This window comes from Heterocephalus glaber, unplaced genomic scaffold, assembly GCF_053883595.1.
Source record: "Heterocephalus glaber isolate CG9 unplaced genomic scaffold, H.glaber_assembly_v1.0 deba00001586, whole genome shotgun sequence".
Classification (NCBI taxonomy): Eukaryota; Metazoa; Chordata; class Mammalia; order Rodentia; family Bathyergidae; genus Heterocephalus; species Heterocephalus glaber.
In genome coordinates, this window is record NW_028258364.1 from 14,324,674 (window position 1) to 14,342,900 (window position 18,227).

General features: G+C 34.4%; 1 pseudogene; it reads right to left on the bottom strand.

The window, feature by feature from the left end:
* Nucleotides 1-2,843: 2,843 nt before the first annotated feature.
* LOC101697281 (protein Mdm4 pseudogene) overlaps nucleotides 2,844-18,227 on the bottom strand; it is a 48,742-nt pseudogene continuing 33,358 nt past the window's right edge.

Below are 18,227 nucleotides of genomic sequence, written 5' to 3' on the forward strand. Positions count from 1 at the left end.
GTCAGTCCTTAAAACCAATTAGTAGAAGTTCCATATTTTAAGTTTTATATATTAATTGTCCCAAAATCAAAAAGCCCCATTATTTACATACTTAGCAAACAAGGTTGCAATCCCAGCACTCCGAGAAATGGAGGCAGTAGGATCCCAAGATCGAACTCAGCCCAGCTGATTTAGTGAGACCCTGTCTCAAAAAAATTTAAAAATGATGAGCAATATTGCACAGGGTTCATCTCCCAGTACCACTGTAAAAAAAAAAAAGTAGAATGAGAGAAACAATTATTTTTTAAAGATTTACTAGACAAGACACTTGAATTTTTGTTATACCTTTACCATTAGCTGTGACATGGAGCTTCATGTGCAAAGAGGGAGTAAATTTTTGAGTGCACCGGAGTATTAAAATCTTGGAAATTTCAGAAAATGCGCCTTCTAGAAACTAAATATGACAATGTATTCTATTCTGTCTACTTTTCTGTTTAGGATCCACAGTAACAGGAAAGCAAATTCCTTCTGTCTAGGACAGGGCTTCCCAGATGGCAGGGTTCAATCTTTGGGAACTGGGGCATGTTTAGCAAGAACCCAGATGATTCTTACAACCCAAGGTCAGCATTCCATTGTCTTCAGTGATAGATTCATACTCTTGGGAATACGCCATGGGTTAAGCAGACACAAATGGCAATGGCAATGAAGAAACCAACATGAAGATATTCAATTTCTTTTCTCTTTCTTTCTTTCTTTCTTTCTTTCTTTCTTTCTTTCTTTCTTTCTTTCTTTCTTTTTTTGAAGCAGGGTCTCATTTTGTAGTTCAGGTTGACCTCAAACTCATGATGATTCACCTGCCTCAGCCTCCCTAGTGCTGGGATTATAGACATGCACCACAACACCCAGTATCACTTTCTATATTTTTCTAAAATTGATGTGGGCAAAAGTGACTGAAAGAATTGTATAGATTCTTTCCTTTTTAATTACTACCCTTTTCACAAATGACATGACCCCTATTCTGTCCTCATTTGAATCTTGCTGTGGGCCACTGCCTCAGACTGTGAACTCCAGAGGCACAAAAAGACCACAAAAATCTGAAAGGCTCCCCAGAATCATTTAGGATGAAGAGAGCAGTGGAGAGTTTTGCTTAAAATTTCTGTACTTTTGCTTTAGACCTGATAGGTAAGATGGAGACATGAACTCGTGTATGTACTGAGGTGTTCTCTGACTTAAAGTTTAGTCTGATTTTGTTGATTAATTTTGAAATGAGACTAGACTTTGCCAGTTCACGTGACCAGACTTTTTCTGTAAATTTAATCATCTAAATCTATAGCTGCAATACATTCCCTTTCTTTCTTTCTTTCTTTCTTTCTTTCTTTCTTTCTTTCTTTCTTTCTCTTTCTTTCTTCCTTTTCTTTCTTTCTTTCTTTTTCTCTCTCTCTTTCTCTCTTTCTTTCTTTCTTCTCCCCCTTCCTTCCTTCCTTCCTTCCTCCCTCCCTTCCTCCCTTCCTTCCTCCCTTCCTTCATTTCTTCTTTCTTTTTTAGCAGTACAGAAGATTGGACTCAGGATTTCATAGTTACATCCCTAGTGTGTGCTCTCTCTCGCTCTCTCTCTCTCTCTCTCTACCTCTCTTTAAAGTTTATTGCTAAGTTGCCCCAAATGGGCTTGAATTTGCAATCCTATTGTTTTAGCCTCCTGGAGTATTGGGAATACAGATGTGTGCCATCACACTATTTTAACAAATATATTTTCCATATATATATATATATATATATATATATATATATATATTTCCATAATTTTGGATGGTATGTCTTTTATATGTACTATTTTAAAAATTTAAATATCAAAGATATGCAAAAGGAAAATTAATCTAGGTTTAGAGGCATCAAATGAAGGCTTGAAAAGGGCTACAGGGTATATTTTGGGGTGACAGGAATTTTCTATATCTTAGAATATTTACTCAGATTTCTACAACTCACTTTATTATATGTTAATTATACCTAGGTTTTTTTTAATATTCAAAAGCTTTTATATGTTTTCTCAAAATTATTTTAGGGGAATGTTAGCAAAACTATTTGATAACTATAGTGTTGACTAATTCTTATACAGAAGAAATCTTCTGTGTTTCAGGTCTTTTTCTGAGCTGGGCTCAGGGACTGGAACCCAAAGTCCCAGCTACTCAGAAGACTAAGAGTTTTGAGGCAGCCTGGTTAACACAGTGAAACTCTTTTATAAGAGCAATAAAGGATGTAATTAGTGGTATAGAACATAGTCAGGGTCTTGGGATTAATCCCTACCACCAAAAAGAAAAAAAAAAAACAAATTTAACTAAAAAAACAAGTTTCTCTTTCTGTATATCAGAACCATGCAGACTGACTACAACAGAAAGTGATTCAAAGCACTTCATAATTTGACTGATGAGGTTATTTCTTTTTGTGATGTAAATCCAAGTATTTTTATAATGACTAGCTTGGGTTTTGATGCCAGAACTTTACATTAAAAGGAAGATAGAGAACAAAGGTAACTAAAGAAGGGATTTAGTCTTCAAATAATTTGGTACCTGAGTGAATGAACACACTTTTCTGCTTGGATTTGTAGCTGTTCCTTCCTAGATCTTCATCTTTGGAGAGAGAATGCAATAGTGTAGGTATCTTTTCATGTTAATGAGTCCCCAAACTGATGATCGAGGTCTAAGCTACTCACTCTCTATTCTCTAAATTTAGAAGCAAAAGTGACTCAGACCTCAGATGTTTATATTAATAAGTAAACACATGCAATGGGTCTCACTTAGCAGACAGGCTCAATGTTGATATTTTGATATTTCACCTGATCCTCTAATATTTCTACACAATTGGTATGGCTATGCTAGACATATCATAATAACTGAAACTTTTTTTTTGCAAAAAGCACATAAGGCCTGGGTTTTCTTCAGTCTTCTGGCACAAAGAAAACAAGTGGCAAAATGCCTTTTCCTCCCAGGAATAATGTTTCCAACTCCTGGTCTTTCTCACGTAAGCTACATGGTTTCAACATATTCTGGCAATCCTCCATATTTTCTGTATCTACTTTCTTTTTTAAATTCCATTAAATTTATTGGTACATTTTAGGTATACTTTATGATCACATTCATCATTAGGAACTTCTACCTGTACATGGTATATCTTGATTCTTGTTTTTTCCCCATTCCCCTTCTTTCTCTTCCATCCTTCTCTGCCTCCTTATCCACAAGAACTTGGTTCCATTTTTTCCTTCTTTTCTGCTCAAAAATATTATCTGATTGTTCTCCCATGCTTCAGGTAGTCTTTTGGCTTTAAGAACTGTGAGACAAATTTAAGAATTCCAATGAGTTGCAGGGATTAAAAGGTTTGAAATTTTCTGACCTGATATTTACATCTTCAGGGCTAATAACTGGAGCTGAAATGGTTCTTTGGCAATTTCCTGTCTATTCAAAAATGGCACTGATATCGGATAAGGAGAGAGAATGAGTTGATTTAGAATAATCTGAATATCAGTCCTTTCTTAGTGCCCAGCAATGAAAACAGTGCCTCTTTCTTGGAGAGCTAAATGCCTTGTGCTCTGTATACTGCCATTTACCCTCTGAGGTAACTTCTACATCAGTGTCATCATGTAGGGACTTAGAGTCCTCAAGGTCATCATTTTTGCCCACTTCAATCATCCTGTCACTTTCCTACTTATTCACTTGCTTGTTTAGTATCAGAAGATTCAACTGTTATTCCAGCACCTAACAACTCTGATACTAACTCATTTGAAAACCATAAACCATCTCTATATTCTGAAGCAATGTCAGTACCTAGATCCTGATTTATCCATGAGTTAAGCCATTACAAGGTAAATAATTATTACTCAAGTTTCCTAAAAACCACAGGGGCAGGCCAACTACATCCCATTCCTCAAACCCTATGTCCATCTGAAAAGTCTCATTTGGGTTAAATTTTCTATCAAGTCTTTGCCACCTCTAGGAGGACCCTGTGTACCTGCTGTTTGCAGTATCTTCAAAATTGGAAGGTTTGGTCATGTCAGATTGATTTGTTCTGGCAAGATGGGGCAAGCACTCTCAGGTGTCGAACCCTGGGCAGAGATGGAATAAAACGTCTTTTTGGCAGTGAAGATACTTCACTGTTGATAAATCTTATTTATGGTCACTCCATGATCCACTCCCCATGAAGCCAGGCGATGGGGGGCAGGGGTAGTTGGGGATCCTAAGGCTACAGCAGTATTTTGTTACAGCAACAGAAAACTAACAAGTACAACATCTTCTCCTGCTTTTATCTTCCTACTGACTTTATCAGTTGTGCTTTACTTTTGCCTCCTAAAATACAGAAAATTACACAAGGTAGAAACATACTTCTCTCTCAATCACCAACATGCATCCAGAAGGCTTACAACATGACCCATTTTTTCAAGGACCCAATCTGTTTCAGCCTTGTTCCTTCATTATTCCATAAGATTTCCTTTAACTGCATATACAAATTAACTCTACCACATTGACTGCACATGAAGTGGAATACAAGAAGTCTATAATACACATCTTCTTCTTAGGGATGCTATCAAGAGATTGACAGCATCTTCTGATTGAGCAGACATTTGGCCCAAGAAAATATCTAACTCCTATGGATGTGGGCTTAGCTAAAATTATACCACTATGAGCAAAGGAAGAAGGGATATTATGACAAGGCCTGCCTGTCACATTTACTCAGATATGAAGGAGGTAGGAGCAATTTATGAAAGTAAATTTAGAAGATAATGCACATATAGAGAAACAGAGATGCAGGTAACTACAGAACTCCCAGCTGACTGTGTACTTCCCAGTTTAAAGCAGAGAGAACATAAAATACAATAAGTTCATGGATTTACCTGATGATTGCACCAAAATTCATAAATTCTTTTTTGCAAACATATGGCCATCTATAGAAGTAAAAGTGAACAGAGAACTCCTTACTAACTGGAGATGAAGGAAAAAAATCATGGTACTAGCCAAAAATTATTTTTCTTTCTAAGCATCAGAAAAAATAAGTCTTCAAATTTGTTTGAATAAGAAAAAGAATAATATAAGGCCCCTATTAAGCCTTTAATTCTTTAATACAACAATCAAATATAGAAAAGTATAAAAAACCCACAAGTATGGTAGGCATTCTTATTAATGTCTTATAACTGTGACTTTTCATAATTTTTAAAACAATGTTTTCTTGTACCTTTTCACTCATTATATTACCTAGCTATTTACATGAATGTTTATATTTATTTTGATACTGAATTTTTAACCTACTATTTTACTTTCTATTTTCATTGATAATGGTTCTTCAATAGGCTGCCCTAACAATATCTGGTAAGGAATACATCACTTTTTTCTATAATAAATACCCTTCTTCCATTTCAACTATAATCCCCCTTATTTGTTCACATAATTTTGTTGGCCAATATCCCCCAAGCTAGAAGTTTTCCAGAATAAGAAGACATTTGTCCAGATCACGTACATCATACTTAGAATTCAGTTTGATATTGATGATTTCACTGTCTGCTGTGAATGTCTAAGTCATTTGGATATAGCCAGCAAAGAAAAACTTTATCTTTAAAATAGTATATTCTGCTTGACTCTGTGGGATTTCTACTCATTTCTCCTATTTAGCACACTGAAGAAGATTGCCAGGATTCTTTTTCTAGATTACACAAAAATACAACAAAAACTTATCTATTTATCTACCTATTATCTATCCATTGCCCTTTGTCTTTCAAAGCTGACCATATTGTGTACTAGTAATGTGGGGAAAATTGCCTGATTTAGATCAATACAGGAATGCAGCAGGGTCAGGAGTCTACTCTGGTATTACATATGCTTGCTATGGTTGATGCCACATGGAGATTTTCAGCAGCAGAACTGACATGTATTAAATGTGTTTTCTTTTGGTCTGAACTTGCTCTGATTCAGAGGTCAACAAAGTTATATTCTCCAATAGATTTTAGTCATGCCACTGTATTTAGTGGCTTTATTTTAATTCTTTACCAATTTATATACATGTGGAATGAAAATCTTTATTTTAGTCTTTGGATTGTGTTTTTGAAGAAAGTTTCTGTCTTCATTATTATTTTATAACATATTTGTGAAGGAAAAAAAATTTTCATGTTCCCCATTATAAATAGGAATTTTTTCCTAAACTTTTTAAAGTTGCCTTCAAGAATGCACTGAGCAGTAATCACAAAGATAATGAAAAATTTGTAATAATTAAATACTTAATAGTAGAAAACATATTTAACATGCTTTGTCTACATAATTTTAAATTATATTGTCACTAAAAGATTTATGAAATGTTTTCTTAAAAGTTAAAGTTTGCTAATTATATTGTGAAGTACAAATGAATCAGGAACCAATAGGTTAATTGAAGGATTTCACAGCATTTCTTTTATTTCACTTTATTTCCAAAATTAAATATTTTTTGAATTTATATTTTAACAGATATTTCAAAAACTTTGATATAGATGAAATATTGTAAATAAATAAAAGACTGTGTTTTTGCTTTCTATTACTTTATTTATTTATTTATTTATTTTGGTACCCGGGATCAAACTTGGGCCCTTGCGCTTGCACAGCAGGGGGCAAAAACACTGAGCTAAATCCCTGGCTTTCTATTACTTTATTTAAAAAATTTTATTCAACTTATATATTACTCATAATTACAAAAGATAAGAAAAAGTGTTTACTTAACTACTTAATGTGACATAAATAACTTTAACCTAGTTCTTTAACTGTATAAGTACATACTGTACTGCATATATATGTATATATGTACAATTGAAGCTGATCAAAGAAACAAGAACTTTTGAAACAGTTGTTCTGTACTGGCTAGGTAGTATATAACCATACATAATTTTATATATTATACAACATATGGATAAGTAACTTAGGATAAAATAAATTTTAGAGCTAGAGTTATTTTTCTTAATTTTCAAGCATAATTTTAAACAGACTGTTTATTCCTCTTTTCCAGGGAACACATTGATAAGCTCATGTATTTGGGCCTACCGACATTGATTTTTCCAAAAGCTATGAAAATGTCAAACATTTTCCTTTTCAAACACCCCCCCCAAAAAAATGAAGCACCACCCCATTTGCACTGTGAGATTCCCCAATGTATGTTTTCCATACTGCAGGTCCCAGTGTTCTTTTCATACATAGACATGCCTCAAAAGCAACAGGGAGATCATGGGCAGAGATGATCTCACATAGTGTCCTGTGCATACATGTCAAGAACTCCATGCTAACACTTCTCTTTTGTAGCCTTGAGAAGACAAAATGGTGGAATCTTAACATTTCACTTCTATATAAAATTGTAGCACAATTTAGACTGGGAATCAGCTATCTACCTAAGTAGCCAGATACATATTTTAGACTTAGTGTGCAATTGGTCTCTGTTGCAAGTATTTTGCCGCAGTGAAAAAAAAAAGCAATGGATAATACTTTAAAATGAGTGTGACTGATTTCCAAAATACTTATTTATAAAACAGGCAGTCAGCAAATAGGCCATAGTTGGCTGAGATTACAAGACCAATTCTTGACTTGTATGAACAGTTGCATGTTAAGTATTTACAAAATGTGAAAATAAGATAGTGTTTTTGCTTGCCCTATCAAAGTGTTGACAGTTTGTGTACACCTAATATAATAAAATATAAATAACAAATTGTAAATGTGTTTATTTCTTTTTTAAATATTCTGTAATGTGACTTGGTATTGTGGTAAGGAAAAATATTTGTCCTGCTAATTCTTAACAATACTAATTTTTGAATCTAATCATTAATAAATAAAACTTCCACGGCTCACGTGTTTACATTTGTTACACACTCTTAGTGCAATTTAGAACTTTCCTCTTAAAACTTAATATGTTTATTCCTAAAATATTCACATTCTGCAAATATTACATTAAAAATACTTGGTTCTGAGTGCAGTAACCGTATAGTTTATCAACAGAACCAGAGCTCTTTTGAGATTAAAAAAGAACATTATTCTAAATTATATTAGGGACAAAAAACTTAAACCATGACAGTTCATTGTAAGGGGAAAAATTTTAGCTTTACTCACTTAGGGATTTGGGGATAGGCCTGAACATTAAACTGGCATAAGAGAGATCAATAGGGGAAAAAATATACATTTACTTAATACATATTTTACGAGGCAGGAGTGCCTTTGTAAGGAAATGTAACCCAAAGACAGAGAGTTGAACATTTGCATGACGAGTTGAATTGAGCACTTAATTATGGAAAAACATGACAAAGCTGAACATGCATTGCAGTTATTAGTAGGGTAGAGTAGTCGCAAAGAAAACTAGGCTAAATCTGCTAGTGTGGATTTCTCTCAGTTCTAACTTTTGTTCTTCATAATAATGATAGGCTCCTTGTGGTGTAGAGAGGCCATAGTTTACACTGGAATCTTATCTCCTGCTTTTAAGAAACAGAAGGAAGTTCAGGGTGACTTTCTGGCATCTGTTGTTTATTAAGTGCCTTTAATTAAAATTAGTAGTAGGCTAGATTAGCATATTTTCTGTATTCTTAGCTCTTTCATGGTGATGGGTAGCCTTTATTGTCATCTTGAGCAGGAGATTGGTGAAGTTCTCTCCTAGGTGTACTTTTGAGGGTGTTTTCAGAGGTGAGTGGGGAGACCTGCCCTGAATGTAGGCAGCACCATCCAATAGGCAGGTGGACCATAATTAGAGGAAGGAAGCCAGCTAGCACTGGCCCTCTCTGGCTCCTTCTCTGTCTCTCTCTCTGCTTCCTGTCTGCCACGAGGTAAGAAGATTTTCTCTGCTTCACTGTTCTGGCAAAGGGTCCCACTTCAAGGCCAAAGTAATGAAACAAATAGACCATGGGGTGAAACCTCTGAAACTGTGAGTCAAAATCAATGTCCCCTCCTTTCATTTGTTTTTGTCAAGTATTTTGTGATAAGAATGACAAGCTGACTAACACATTCACCATCCAGGTCTTTCTTAACATCACATCTTTTATGGTAAATAAGTTGAAGGAAAGATTACTCAGAGCACATGTCAATTTTTTATCAAATAATTACATTAAATAATAGCTGGTTCTTGGGGAAGATGTCCTGAACCATTCAAGCAATTAAGCATGGTTAGACTCTACCACTGAGTTATCCAATAGAAACTATGCGGAAGTCCTGGCTGGAGTTTACTTGGAGCTAAGGGTTCTCAACTGTGATGAGGATAAACATAAAGGGAAGCCCCACATCAGTGAAGCTGCAATTAAGTTTGGCACAGTGGGCTGTAAAACATTTCAGCAGCCAAGGACTGTATGAGGTTGAAGGCAGACCTCCCTGAGGAAGAAACCCCAGGGGCAGCCATTCACTTCAGATTTTGTTGAAATGTGTCCAAAAATGTCAGTCTGCAATAAGGAACACTTGCCATTTCCTGTTGGAAGTTTTACTTCCATTTCTATTACTTCAGCTTTTCTTGGTTAGGAAAGATTGTGAGAACCAATGTGCATTCCACCATTGCCTGTGGTTATTCCCCTTCAGCAGTCATGGAAGAGAATCCATGTTACAATCCATGTTGTTTCTCCTATGACTCTAGAGAAAATGATACATTGAATTAACTTCCCTTAGAGGATTGTTGGTATTAGGTCCGGCAACTTGAAAGCTGACTGATACACTGGTCTTCTAAAATGAGTTTGGAAATGTTCTCTTGCTTTCATTTTTATTTTATTTTACTTTTTATTTTTGGGAGAAAGTTGAAAAGGTCTGAGATAAACTCTTTTGAAAATCTTCATTGGAATTCAATCATGAAGCCATTTATTCTACGGCTTTTTATGGTGAGAGGTCTATGATTAATAATTTAATCTCTTTATTTGTTATGGGTTTCTTCAGATTTTCTCTTTCTTCACGATTCAGCCTTGATAATTCTCAGAAATTTATACATTTCTTTTAAGATGTACAGTTTGTGGTGTATTTTATTCATATTAGTTTCTTATGATCTTTATATATTACTGGTATATAAATTATGTTTTATTTTTTCCATCTTTTGTCTTTCTTTCTGCATTGTCTAGATAATGTTTGGTCAGTTTTACCTTTTAAAAACATCTTAGTTTTAAGGATATTTTCTGTTGTTTAATTATTTCTACTCTAATTTTTACTACTTCCTTCATTATTTTGACTTTTATCTCAGTTTATTCTTCTTCTTCTAGTTCCTTGAAGTGTGAAGTCAAGTTGTTTCTGAAATCTTGTTTTCTAAATGTAAGTATTATTGCTACCATCTCTGTTAGCACTGTTTTGCTGCATTCGGTAAGTTTTAATATGTTGGGATTTCATTTTGTTCTTGATAGTTATTTAATTTCCTTTTTATTTATTCTTCAGGTTATTGGTTAAGATTCTATTAATAACCCATATTGGTGAATATTTCAAAAATTATTACATAAATACTCTTTTGCAATGAGACAAAAAAGTTTTCCACTCCAGTCTGCTGAAAAATTTTTAGTTTATTTTTAAAATTAGTATATATTTCAATATGTAGTGATTATATTTATTATGAGGAATTGGTAGATATCCATATTTTATGTTAATCATTTTTTTACATACCTTTTTATCACTTTGGTCAAAAAATTTAAATGGTTTCACTCCTCATAAGTTTGTTAATATTTGTTTTGTGACCCAACATATATTCTGTTCTTGATAATATTCCATGTTTGCCTTGGAAGAATGCCTTCCATTACTATCATTACTATTGGGTACGATTTTATATATATATATATATCTGATATGTTCATTTAGTCTATAGTCTATGGTTTTACAAAAGCTCTATTTTCCTTTTTTTTGTCTAGGTGGGCTTTCTATTATTATTTGTTTACATTCAGGTCCACCAATGTTGTGTGAATATGCTCTTGATGAATTGATCTGTTTGTTATCATATAACAATATTTTTATTTCTTATGAAAGATTTTAGCTAAAATAATATTTTGACATATGTATACCCTCTTCTTTTGTTTACCACTTACAAGGAATATCTTTTACCTGTTGAGTCTCTGTGAGGACGGGATTGCTTCCAGGGTCATGGGTTAGAGGCTTTGAGGCCAAGTCACAGGGCTACTGTTAGGCTTCTTGTGGGGTTTGCTGTTGAAGTAACTGTCATTAGGAGTCTGCAGATGTAGGTCCTATCTGGCCCCTGGGTAAACAAGAATGTCTCTGGAATCTTGGTCAGAAGTATTTTCATGGGGAGGAGGGTCCACTTCAGGATCTACAGTTGGTGGGCCAGTTCCTATCTTGCTACATCAGGATCCCTTAGGCTGCTGCTACTCTCAGGGGGTCACTGAGTAGATTAAAGGGCAGATTCCACTGGGCTTGGACCATCATTGACAGAGCTGGAACTAAGTGACAGGTTTGCGTCAAAGTCTATATCTGATAATAAGGTCTTCAAGCCAAACTCTACAGTCACAGATGAACATGTGTTCTAGAAGTTAACATGTCCCAGAGGGGGAAGAATAACTACTCTCAGATGGCTGCTGAGAAAAGCTGGTGCCAAATGATAGCTCAAGGTCAAGGTCCACAGTGAGTCTAGGTCCACAGCATATCTCAATTATTCATAGATGTTCCCTCTGGGTCCCTGTGACCCGGGACTGCTTTTAAACCACAACTGAAAGGGGATAGAGGTGAATTTCAGGGTTGTTTTAGGATATTCTGTGAGATTAAAGATAATTCTGCTGTGCACATCAAATCTTACTTTTAAGTTTTACTATCATAACACCTCTTTGCCAACCCCATATCTCATTCTCCTCTCATTTACCACACTTTTACTCAAAAAATGAGCAACAAAGAGAAATATATCAAGTAGATTTTAAAGATCCTTCTTTCCTTTACCATGCAATTCTAGAATTGGTCAAAAATACAAGGATCTGGCCGGGGATTTAGCTCAGTGGTTCCAGTGCCTGCCTCGAAAGCACAAGGTCCTGAGTTCAATCCCTGGTACCAAAAAAAAAAAAAAACAAAAAACAAAAGGAGGATCTCCTAAACATTTTTAAGATTTAATTTTAAGCCAATTATCTGAAGATACTGAACATGAAAGACTATAAAATAAATTGTAAATTCTAAATTTGAACAGATTTCTTTTACTTCTTGCTTAAATAGTTTAGATATAGCAAAAGATATAAGCAATTTTATTTTATTAGTATATGTTCTATTCACTTTAACATGTACATTTTAAAACAAAGTGAGCATATCTAAATTATTGAAAGTTTTGAACATTTATGCAACTAATTTAGTATAGTATTACATGTATTATATAAATTTTATGTTAAAATTTCAAATCTCAATGAAAAGCAAAGTTTTGTTATGTGAGGCAGATTTATTTACTAACCTCCTAAACTCCCTCCACATTCTCTGATTACTTAATATTTTTCTAAACACCACTAGAACTTAATACTTGTCATAATATTGAGGATTCTATTTTATTGTGTTCTTTCTCTTAGAAAAGCCTTTAAATCATGCTAGAAAAAAATTCTGCTGTTAACAAATGTAAGAACGTTTGTAAGGATAAATATCTTTGTTTTGAAGTCAGTAAACATACTTTCACGATTCTTCTTTCAAGTTTAATAAAAGTATTCAGGACTGTAAACAACAAAAGGCAGAAGTTCTAAACCTTATTATATGAAATATGGATGTGGTTGAGGTATTTCAAAGATTCTTGTAAAACTTTACATTTACAGAGGATTTAAGAGCTACCCTAAGAAACAAATGAAGGTCTTTTTGAAAAGAAAAAGGAACAATTCCATAATTAATATATGAATGTATAGTGTATCTAGTGGTGACTTAATATTGATGTAAAACAACATTTGCTTACTTTTTCAGTATTGAAGTACTAGCTCACCATAAAAGTATGGTTTGACTTAGGGATATAACATGCCATTTTTATGAAATAATGTGCTGAATTTTAGTAGAGAATTTTGCATTATAAATGTGCTCTACAAAGCATTTTGACAAAAATTACAATAAATCTTTTTTTCAAATATTACTGTGATGTATAATATATAACAATGAAGTATAGAACTACATTCATACAAAAGAAAAAAGAAATATTCATCTCATAGTATTTTTTCTTAATCTCTTTTAACATCTAATGTAATCTTTCTGTTATCTTTGATCAGACATCTTAGGAACCCAGTTATTGCATTTACCACTCCTCTTAGACCACTGAGAAAAGACCACTTTCTTTTAAATATGTGATGAAAATAGTTTCAGAACAAACTAAATATGTTCTTTTCCTTAATGAAGAAGCCATATCTTATGCCATATTCTTTTGTCAAATATCAAAATTTCAATATCTGCTGAAAGCATAAAATCACATATGAAAAATATTCTCTTAGATTTAAAAAATTATGACATTAATGGTTCTATACAAGTGTTGAAATCTGAAATTTAAATTTCAACTATTAATAACTAATATACATGTCCATATATATAAAATTTAAAATACATTAGCCTCTATTTTTATTTAAAGTGACAATAACATGTTTATAGATAAAGAGATATACAGCAGAATTTCACTAAAGAGCTGTGTTTTAAAAACCCGTTTTAAACTACTGCATGACATCTCGTTTCCCTACACTCCACGTTAGTCTAATTGTTCTGTGGCTTTCCACATTTTGTATTTGCACACTCATCTCAGTTTAACAAATAAACAAACAAAACGAAAGGAGATTTTTCTCTTAAAAGAATCTCCTGCTTCCAAAGTCAACACCAATCACATCATCCTCTTTCATACCATCAAAGCGTTTTCCAAAATGTAAATTCAAAAATGTTTTCCATTTTCTCAAGTCCTCTGAAGTGGCACTCCATCCTTTCCTCACCTTTTACTATCTCAAACTTTCATTTCTTAGCATAACAATGTAAAGGGTAGGGAACAAAGGTTACTGTCTTCCTTTCTCCTTCCTTCTACCCTAAGCCCCATCATTCAGATGAAAGTGTCCTGCTGCTCACCTTGCTCCTCTGACAACACAGACTACTCTGTGCTCTTACAATATTACATGTCTGGCTTGTCTTCCTTCTTGTTGCTAAGTTTATTTTTGAAATTTGTTTTTAGCAGATACATAAAAATATAAAAATTGTATAAATGGGTTGCCACGAAATGTTCAATACATATAAGTATGTTGTGTAATATTTAAATCAGTTAAAACATATTTGTCTCCGCAAACATATATAATTTCTTTATGACTAAAGCCTTCAGAGTCCTCCTTCCAGCCTCTTGAAATGTGCAGTACATTTTTGTTTTCTATTGTCATCCTACTGCAGAGCACATGAGGGCCTCTTACCCTTATCTAAATGTAGCTCAGTTCCCACGAATCAGCCTTTCTCCTTCCTGCCCTTCTTCCAGCCTCGGGTCACCACTTACTTTCAACTTCAATGACATCAATTATTTCAGGTTTTACCTGCTTATAAGCAAGATCATGTGTGCCTGGTCCATCGTACTTAGGAACTATACTGTTTTGTGTTATCCTTTAAAATTCAGGTAGGCCTGTCTCCACAAGGGCTTGATGTCTAAATATGATTAAGTTCCCATCTTTTCTTAAATTTTGATTTACTGTGGTCTGTGTTATGCCTAATTGTGTTTGTTTGAGGGTATTTATCCAGTCGCTGTTTTCTGAGTTTCCTGGAGCAATGGTCTGGGTTCTGACATTAATTTGATAATATTCTAAGTTATTATTATTATGATATTCTAAGTTATTATTGCTTCTGATTTTTCTTCTGTTCCATTCTGTTTTCCTTCTACTATTCTAATTATACATGTGTTATAACTTTTGTAATTGTTCCAAAAGGCTTAGAGATTCTGTTCTGTTTTCCTCATTTCTTATTGTTACATTTTCATTTTGAATATTTTTCCAGTCATATCTTCAAGTTCGTGTATTCTTTATGCAACTGAGTCTATCCTATTAACAAGGTTGTCAATTTGCTCTGTTTCAGTTTTTGTTATTTATAGTTTTTTAAAAATTAATTTTGTTGGTACATTTAAGGTATACAATATAATGACATTCATCATTGGTAATTCGCACCTTTACATAATCCATCTTGGTTCTTATTTTTCCCCCATTCCTCTGGCCTTCCTTCAACCCCTAGACCCCTCCCTATCTACAAAGACTTTGTTTCCACTTTTTCATTTTGTCATATTAATTCCATTCCCTTCTTTCTTTTCCCCTACCCCTCCCACTTCTCCTTCCTAACTGCTTGTAGAATTTTGTTCTTCTGTTGAGTTTCTAGAATCTTAACTATTATATGCCTATGTGTAGATTTTTTTGATCAAGGCTAGTTGGAGTCCTATATGCCTCACTTATCTTTATGTCAATTTCTTTTCCCCTATTTGGGAAGTTTTCTGCCATTACTACTGTGAACAGGTTGTTTTTTTTTTATGTCATCTGCACTCGTTCCTGTTTCTTCATTGACTTCAATCAGTCTTATGTTATTCTTCTTTCCATCATCTAGCAGCTGCTCGATTGATTTCTCATGGTCCCTTACTATTTTAAAGAAATTTTTCTTTTCCTGGTCACTAATTGCAATCCTATCTTCTATATCTGAAATTCTATCCTCGCATTGGCTCATTCTGCTGTGTAGACTTTCAGTGGAGTTTTTCATCTCCTGGAAATCTATTTGCATCTGTTTTATGGATTCCATTTGTTTCCTATGTTGGGATTCCATCTGTTTCCTATGTTGGGATTCCATCCTGTTCCTCAGTTCTTCTATTTTTTTTATCTGCGTCTGCTCTAGATTTATTAATCATGTCTTGTACTATGGGCACAATCTCTGCTGTTATCTGAAAATTTCTGACTTCATTTTTTTTCCAGGTCCTCTTATGTTGCCAATTCAGGGAGTCTCAGTGGTTAAGTATCAGATTTTTCCATCTTATTGCCCTTTGGTGATACCTTATATGATCTGGAAGTCTAGTTTTGAGACTTATTTACATATCTTCTCATTTCAACAGATGGAACCTGCTGTGTTTTTGTTGAGGTGACTTTTTGCTCACCCAGTGGTCTTCAGTTCTCAGTAAGCCACTGAGAAACCTTTACTCTGCTGCTCACCAGTACACCAGTTCCTGGGTTCAGAGTGGTGGCCTTCTGGATCCCTGAGCTGATCTGTTGTCTGTCTGCCTTCTGGATCCTTGAGCTGACCTGTTGTCTGAGTGGGGTTCTGGCTGGGGCCTGTGCACACTTGGGATGGTATCTAGGTGTGCCTCTCACTGGGGCCCCTATGTAGCTGTTGTTTGGGAGGGCCTTTGGCTGAAGGCTGTGCACTCCAGTTCCTTTTGTATGCACAGGCTCAAGGTTTCTACACACTTATCCATGGTATCAGGGTGAGTCTCTGGGTATTGTTTGTGTGCCTGTGTAGCTCTTTTACAGGTGGGTCCTTGACTGTGGCTTATGATATGGTGGGCCTCTGGCTGAATTTTGTGCACCTGTGCAGTTCTTTTCTGGGCAGACCTTTAGCTTGGGTGGGTGTGCCCAAGCCTCTGGGTTTGGGGCGGAGTCCTGGCTGGGATCCACCTGCAGCTGCACTGGCCTAGGCCTTACAGCTGCTCCCTGGGATTTGCGCACACTTACTGATGGAATGGCAGGGCTCTGGCTGAAGCTTGTGTGCCTCTATATTTTACAATTTTTTATTCTTTCTTAAATTTAATTTCTTCACTTAAATTACCTTTCTGTAGCTTTTCATGTTGCCTACTTTTTCAATTAAAGTCTTTCCTTAATGTGTTAACGATAGTTCTTATAAATTACTATTCTGATACTGCCAACATTTCTGCCATTTGACTTTGGTTCTAATTTTTACTGCTTTTTTTTCCTTTATTTACTGTTCAGTATGACTTCTAAAATTTTGTGAATATCATGGTGTACTAGGTTAAAAGGAATCCAATTTATTGGCTCCCCAGAGTTTTCTGCTCCTGGTTCTCTCCTGTGGTGAAGTAGAACTCTCTGCATGTGACTTTCTCTTCAATTTTGAGGGCAACAGTTTACCTTGTGACCACAATTCTTTGACAGGTCTAAGATGAGTTGTTAGCTTTTGACTTTTCTTTCTCCTTTTCTCTTTCTTTCTTTCTTTCTTTCTTTCTTTCTTTCTTTCTTTCTTTCTTTCTTTCTTTCTTTCCTAGAGTGATGACTTAAAGTTCTTTGTATGCTGAAGAAAAAATCAAAAGCATCAATATTTTTATGTCAACACATACATTTATATAAACTCTGCTGAAAAACTGTATACACATTATTTCAGGAAAAGAAAAACTTGTTTAAATTTTCTAAAACTGGATTTATTGAGAAATCATGAGATTAATACAAGTTACCTTTGGCCTCTGCAATTACAAGAAATGCTCAAAGTGGAGGCTGTTAGCTTCCTGACATTTATTAGTATGGTGAACTGCTGCTTGGGTATCCTTAGTCATTGAGATTGCTGCACATGCGTTTGCAATTTCTTCCCTAAGGACTAGGAAGGTAGTGGGTTTTCTGTGATTTAAAACATCCTTAGGGTCCCACCTCTGAGGGTAACATCATCTGTTAAAAAAAAAAAAATCATACTATTTTTCTTCTCCTGAAGTGTGTATACATTTTTTTGGTAAAAAATACATGGCAAAATATACATATGTACAGCAGAATATATATATATATATATATATATATATATACACACACACACATATGCATATATACACACATATATACATATATATATGTGTGTGTATATACTTATTCCCAGAAAATTGTGTGTGTGTGTATATATATATGTATACATGTACATATACATATATATAATTGGATTAAAAATCAAGGCCAAATAAAGGCTAATTAAATTTATTTTGGTATAGGTTTACTAAACTTAATGTAGGCCAAAATATTTGTTTATTTGTTCTAGTAGTGGACATTGAACACAAAGGTTTCACACTGAGTTATATTTCCAGACCCTTTTTCATTTTGTATTTTTAAAATTTTCAGACATGGTCTCACTAAGTGGCTAAATTGCTCAGGTTGGGTTTAATTTCCATTCCTCGTGGGATAGCCTCTCAGAGTGCTAGAATTACAGATAGTTATGTTGTTTTATTTAGTTCATCTTATACACAATCATTATTTAGTCATGATAGATTAATTTACCTTACAGAATCAAGCAGTCCTGATATTTTAATATTTTCAACTAATTAATATTTCACCACTTTCCAATGATGATTGTTTGTGTTTTCTTGTGCATTTAGTTTTCTCCTGGATTTGAGGCTGA